The sequence below is a fragment of the Schistocerca serialis genome, chromosome 2 (genome assembly GCF_023864345.2).
Source record: "Schistocerca serialis cubense isolate TAMUIC-IGC-003099 chromosome 2, iqSchSeri2.2, whole genome shotgun sequence".
In the NCBI taxonomy this organism is placed as follows: Eukaryota; Metazoa; Arthropoda; class Insecta; order Orthoptera; family Acrididae; genus Schistocerca; species Schistocerca serialis.
Genome location: NC_064639.1, coordinates 472,712,807 through 472,720,314, shown reverse-complemented (window position 1 = coordinate 472,720,314; position 7,508 = coordinate 472,712,807). Strand labels below are relative to the sequence as shown.

The following is a 7,508-nucleotide window of genomic DNA, read 5'->3' as shown; positions in this document are numbered from 1 at the left end:
GGCAGAAGCTTTGAGATCGGTGCATTTATTCCCCAGGGAACTATTTTGAAGGTGACGGTGTAGATCCCCAAAAGGTAATAATTTTAATCAAAATAATTTGGGAACTTTAGTGTACCACATCGTAAATTTCTGGGCATTGTAGCGAAATGAGCGGTACTAAATGAAAAAATCGGAACAGAAGAGAATTTAAGAATTTCAATCTTGCTATTACGGAAAGAGGCAACGGCCTCGCCGCAGTGGATACACCGGTTCCCGTCAGATCACCGAGTTTAAGCACTGTCGGGCGTGGTCGGCACTTGGATGGGTGACCATCCGGGTCGCCATGTGCTGTTGCCATTTTTCGGGGTGCACTCAGCCTCGTGATGCCAACTGAGGAGCTACTCGACCGAATAGTGGCGGCTACGGTCAAAGAAAACCATCATAACGACCGGGAGAGCGGTGTGATGACCACACGCCCCTCCTGTCCGCATCCTCATCTGAGGATGACACGGCGGTCCCGATGGGCCACTTGTGGCCTGAAGACGGAGTGCTTTTATTACGGAAAGAGTCTGAGAGTTATGTGATGTGATAAGAAGTGAGGATATCCACTAAATGGACAAGGAAAAGAATATGAAGAAATCGCTGGCTAGAAGAGGGATGGGATGATAGCACATGATTGGAGACACCAGAAAATAGCTTTTATAACACCAGTGGGAGGCGTAGAAGGCAAAAACTGTCGGGGAAAACAGGGATTATAATAAATCTAAGAAATAAGTGAAGACATTTAGTACTGCTCTGAGATGCAGAGGTCGGCGAGAGAGAGCCGATCGTGACGGGCCACCGTATCATACCAGTCAGAAGCTCATGAAGCGAAACGTTAGAAAACACACAGTTGAAGATGGAATTTGTATTTTCAGAATGGATTATGTTTTTAGGTGAACTTATTGATAACGCGCAGCTATTGGGAAGTTTTTTCCTTCAACCGCGAAGCGAATATTTTATCACTGTCTATGAATGATTTTTCGTAGGGAAATACCTACAGGTTGTTCAACTATCCTAGAAGAACACCGTATAACATTTGTGTCTTCATTGATTCCCTTCTAGAATTCGCTTGCCCAGCCAGAAGTAGGAGGCTCTACTGTTTAACGCAAAATCCGAACTACACTGTAACGCGGATTTTTTCAAAACAAGGAACATTAGTTGCTAAAGTGCGTTTTTCATTGAATAATTTATCAACATCTTATGTAATAGTTCTGTGCAGCTTTCAGAAACTTAAAGAATACGACTCTGAGAACAAAAAAAACTTATGTAGAAATTTCATCCTTGAGGATGGAATTTTCGATACTTTCTGATTGTAATTTGGTTGACAAGTACATCACAGTATCATTGGCTTACCTCTTGACGTTCTAATTATAAATGCCGTGTCGAAATGTTTCGATGACAACATGTCGTTCAGACACGTCTGATATTTAACGTTTACTTTTGATCTTTGCACTTGAATAGTTCTACAGCTGAAATCCCGATAACGACATCAATAAATAACGAAAACGTACTGTCAAATAGTGTCAATGATTTCATATAAAACTATGTTATAATTGACGCCCCAACAAGGGAAAAACGTATGACGTTTACATGTTCTATAGCGAATGGAATTACCACATATAAACACCAGGCAATGAAAAAGTCGAGTGGATGTTTTAAATTAACACAGTTAAAGTACGGTATACAGTGGATAGGAACTTCAGATATTGTCGGATCAGTTATATACCGTAGGCTATTAAGTGTAACATAGATGGTCAATACAATACTGCCACAATTAATCTTATCCGCGGTAAAGGCGACGTGGAAGAAACAAATCATGTGCGAATGCACAGTCATGATCATTTTCACAACGACTAAATTAGATATGACGCGAACTGGAGCGACTTTGTCACATTGAATTTGCTGACTGGACACATAAACATGATGTAAAACTCTGATATCTTGATAACGCCTCCCTCACGTAACACATCAGACTGTTACTCTTCTTAGAATCTGCAAAACATTTCGTACTCCATTCAAATTAGTAACGTTCAGAACAACAAGTTAACAACAACGAATACAACAAAATAGTGAAGCTGTTAGAAAATAACGATGACAGTTTTAATTTGATTATTGCCATTTTGGTTAACTAAGGTTTGCTCAAAACCTTTTCTAATTCTCTGCAGTCCATTTAGCGATTTAAATTACAGTAAAATAATGGTTTGAACTTTTATGAATATATGAAATAAATTCGCAGTTATGAATATAAACAACGATCAGTTGTATAATGAAATGATGACAATGAAAATTTGTGCGAGACCGGGACACGATCCCGGATTTTCCGCTTATCGTAAGCGGTCGCTTTACCATTTTTTGTCTTTCTTTTCTTTGTTTTTTTTCCTTGTCCTTCGGTCCTGGCTGATGTCACATGACGCCTGTTCAAGCTGATCGTTGAATATTTCACTCAATTTTTCTTTTTATTACAGAGGATCGGCTATTTTACCGCTAGGCTGTCCGAGTACTACTCACAGCTAGAACAATAACTTTCATATGTCGTTAACCATGTGTCTACAACGTGACTCGTACATTGATTATGTATACTCCCGTACAGGGGAGACATTATAAGTGAAAGTCGCTTGCCCTGTTTCGGCGGATAACTACGATATTGCAGTGTCTGCGTTGTCCAGAAGTAAAGTGCAAGGTTCCTTCGGTTGCAGTGCCTATATTTTTCGGACGTAAATGCATGTCTGGAGTGAAGAACGTCTAACACATGGAAAAAAATGAAACGAAAAAAAATGGGGCAAGATATTAGCACTTGTGTTAAGAGGTCAGCGAATAACTGTAGGAAACTGTAGAGGGTAAAAACAGACTGAAATACATCCATCAAATGAGGAAAAAGGGTGCAAATGAAACTCTGAGGTAAACAGGTTGGCAGTAGACGAGAGTTAATGGCGGGCCTTATCAAAGCACTCAGAAAACTGATGATTCAAAACAGAAAAAAAGTCACAAAATCAATCGACATACGCTCTTCCAGTCTCATTCTTTCTTAACTGAGGAAGCTTCCTATTCAGGCGGCGAAATCTGAGTTACGTTTAACATTTTCAAGACTTTTTCTATCATCAGTGAAACTTAACTTTTAAATAACTTCAAAAGTAACGATATATGACACACTTACGAATAATTTATATTTTATCAGCATACTGTAACACTCATTTTAGTGAAGAGTGGAATATTGTGCTGCTGCCATCCTACCCTCGACCGTTAGAGATAAAATTACATTGTAAGAAATTAAACGAAGTTTAAAATTTAATACAACACACTAGTACAGGTTTTGTCAGTGCGGAATCGCAGGCTGCCGCACTTATCCTACTGCAGCAGATATTGTCAAGTGTCAGCTTTGTTCTGTTTGCTTCTTTTTGTTTCGTTTAGGTCATGGCCATATTTTGGCTTCAACGTTTTAACTGGCAAACGAGGGGAGTAAAACATGGCCATGTAGGTTGTCGTGTTCAAGCACCGGGAGATGTTTTACACGCCATTATGCAGCTGCTGCCGCACGTGTCACGCTGGCAGTAAAGATTGCCGATACAGGAGCGGAGCGCCACACGTGGGCGTGACGAAAACCGTCAGCTGCAGGACGCGTGTCGTGAAAGTTGTGTGTCATAAAATTCATACGTAAGGATCTCAGTGACAGCATTTTTCAATAACGATCGGTTGTAGAAGTTGATATCGAAATGGCTATCAAAAATGAATAGTTCTTGGAATTAACAAGCTGTTAGAAGAAGAACAATTGTATAATGATAAGTTCATTACAGACGGTCGAAACTACACACCCAAATTCAAATCCGGGAGTGGAGTTGTTATTTTAAGCATCGGAAATATATTCGCCGTAAGTCTGGATCGTAAGGATATATTTCCTTATGAACATAATGTCCAATTTCTAAGTTAGGGTATGGTCGAAAGTCCACGTCCAGTACACTCACGAACGATTGAATTAGAGATGCGAAGTGATTAGGTAAGCATCACATGCCTAGAATATGATTTCTTGGTTTACAGACCACGTCACAACCGAGTTAAAATTCAAGCTTTCTAAAATAATCAAATTCATTATTGCCCGGAGATAAACTTCCAGAATACTAAAATCCTCTTTCGCTCATCAATTTACTGGCCCTCTAAAATAAAAGAAGAGACGGAAATGCCCCAATAATTAACACAGAAGAGACAAAGAAACTGGTACACCTGCCTAATATCGTGTAGGGCCCCCGCGAGCACGTAGAAGTGCCACTACACTACATGGCATGGACTCTACTAAGGTCTGAAGTAGTGGTGGAGGGAAGTGAAACCATGAACCCTGAAGGGCTATCTACAAATCCGTAAGAGTACGAGGGGGTGGAGATCTCTTTTGAACAGTACGTTGCAAGGTACCCCAGATACGTTCAGTAATGTTCATGTCTGGAAGTTTGGTGGCCAGCGGAAGTGTTTAAACTCAGAAGAGTGTTCCTGGAGACACTCTATAGCATTTGTGGACGTGTGGAATTGCCCAAGTCCGTCGGAATGCACAAACGACATGAATGGATGCAGGTGATCGGACAGGATGCTTATGTGCGTGTCACCTGTGAGGGACGTATCTAGACGTACCATGGGCCCCATATCACTCCAACTCCACACGCCCCGCACCATTAAAGAGCGACCACCCGTTTGAACAGCCCCCTGCTGACATGCAGCATCCATGGATTCAAAAAATGGTTCAAATGGCTCTGAGCACGATGCGACTTAACTTCTGAGGTCATCAGTCGCCTAGAACTTAGAACTAATTAAACCTAACTAAGGACATCACACACATCCATGCCCGAGGCAGGATTCGAACCTGCTACCGTAGCGGTCACGCGGTTCCAGACTGAAGCGCCTTTAACCGCACGGCCACACCGGCCGGCTCCATGGATTCAAGAGGTTTTCTCCATACCCGTACACGTCCATCCGCTCGATATAATTTGAAACCAGACTTGTCCGACCAGGTCACATGTTTTCAGTCATCGACAGTCCAACGTCGGTGTTGACAGGTCGAGGCAAGGCGTCAAGCTTTGTGTCGCGCAGCCATAATGGGTACACGAACCCATATTGATGATGTTTATTTTAATGATTCGCACGCTGACACTTGTTGATGGCCCAGCATTGAAATCTGCACCAGTTTGCGGAATAGTTGCACTTCTACAACGTTGAACAATTCTCTTCAGTCGTTGTTGGTCCCGTTCTTGCAGGATCTTTTTCCGGCCGCATCGCTTTTGGGGATTTGATGTTTTACCGGTTCCTGATATTCACGGTGCACTCGTGAAATGGTCGTACGGGAAAATTCCCACTTCATGGCTACCCCGGAGATGCTGTGTCCCATCGCTTGTGCGGCGACTATGATACCACGTTCAGACTCACTTAAATCTTGATAACCTGCCATTGTAGCAGCAGTAACCGATCTAACAACTGCGCCAGACACTTGTTGTCTTACACAGACGTTGCCGACCGCAGCGCCGTCTTCTGCCTGTTTACGTATCTCTGTACTTGGAAACGCAGACCTCTGCCAGTTTCTTTGGCGCTTCAGTGTAAGTAGATAAAGTGGTTTTTCACAGTGTTACTAGGAGATGAGCACTTGAGGCGATGTCTCTTCAAAGAAACAAAACAAAAAAAAAGTAAGTCTTAAGGAGACATATGTTCTTCGGAGATGCCTTCTCCTTCAGCACTTTCTTCAGCCCTTTAACTGGTGACGGATGGTGGAGGGATTTCTCGTAGTTGCTCATTCGAATTGCGCTCTCCACATGTCATCCGATCAATAGCAAACCTGAACGCTACAATAAAGGTGACAGACTTTGCTTGCGGAAGACAGTCATCTCCTTATAAAAAAGATGGTGATTATCTTCAAAAGCTCCTGATTAACTCAGATCAGACGTGATGTGCACACGGACAAGATTTGATACATTTCTTGATGCAATAATTTAGCAACAGCAGTATGTATTGTAGAAATTTATTTTATGAACTTCTTATGTGCTAACAGTTTCGGCATTACATTGATGCCATCTTCAGGCCATACACGTCATAGTCGTAAAATCGCTATACACGGAAGGAGCCATATTACTGGATCTGTGAATAAAATCTTTATGCAACAGCTCTTGGTGGCCACCAAGAGTGGTAGACTCTTGAAGATAGACGGAAACTATCGCGCAAAGAATACTAAAAGGGATCAAGAAATGGAATTAAATGGTGGCTCTAGCCTCGGAATATACTCATACTACAACACTTTACGTATCGCTCCGTAGGCATCGTGAGTACAAAATTAGATTAATTACAGCTCGCACCGAGGCATTTAAACAGTCATTATTACCGTGCGCTATCTGTGAATGGAACGGGAAAGAATCAGAATACCTGAGTAGAGTTGGGTGTAACCTCTGTTGCTGTTTGAGCCAACCGCCATGCGTAACACCGTGTTGATGCCGGCTGCGACGGTACCTAACGGCTGCTGCTAGTATAATTGATCTTCTAAACAGTATTCCATACCAACTACGTCTTTACCCGTGGTTTGTCGTACTTTAGGCACTTGGGCTATGCACAGCTCTGCTTGATGTTAATAGCTCGATGTATCCATGGAGTCTAGCCGTGCAGCTAATTTGCTGTAAATAATAGTTGTAACAGTGGTCCTGCGGTCAAACAGTCTATCCATTGGCTAGAATTGCCAGTCAATAAAATATAAAATAAAAGTTAAATGAATAATTTAGTAACACGGACTCTATTAAAACGTTTGTAATTGATGTAGACGTTAGAGAATTATATTGAATAATGTTTATTCAAGAAAGGACATCTCAGATAAGTGGGAAGTGGTCCTACGATATGCAGTTAAAGTACAGACAAAAAATAATCTTATAAAATGCATAAATTGATGGTGATAGAGTTACAAGAACGGCAGTAAAGTCCCCAAACTAAATAATCAAAGATATGCATAAACTTAAAATAGATCAGAGTTCAACATGATGATCTACAAATTGACATATTCGAAATGACGAGTAGAAAATTATATTATATCTGTCCTCAGCTCCGTAATACAAGCGGGAAAAGTCAGAATCTTACTCTTAAGCACATTCAGACCTCTAGAAATACAAAATACTATGAGAATTTAAAGTACGGTAGTGGTTATTCACGTCACAGAACCTATCACTCACGCCATCGATAATCACAATACCACAGGCAGTTGTGCTGTCTTCCAGAATGAACGTCCAAGGGTCCAGAATCGCTCCCTTGAGCTCTTCGCTCGAAAACCACCAGTCTCCACTTGATTCCCTTGACTTCGATACTGTTTGCTTTTCCATTGGCTGTAGGCTGTCTTAAGTTTTACGGTCTTAATTTGAATGAACATGACCACTTCCTGGACTTAATTAATATATTACAACAATATTTAAATAAAGAAATGTTGTAAATTTTCCGTCATTCTTAGATCGTTCACAATAATTAAAAATAAAGATTTGTTCATA

At 41.2% G+C, this 7,508-nt stretch overlaps 1 pseudogene; it reads left to right on the top strand.

The window, feature by feature from the left end:
- The first annotated feature begins 218 nt into the window (after window positions 1–218).
- On the top strand, window positions 219–336 carry LOC126459659 (5S ribosomal RNA; annotated as a pseudogene).
- Window positions 337–7,508: the final 7,172 nt, after the last annotated feature.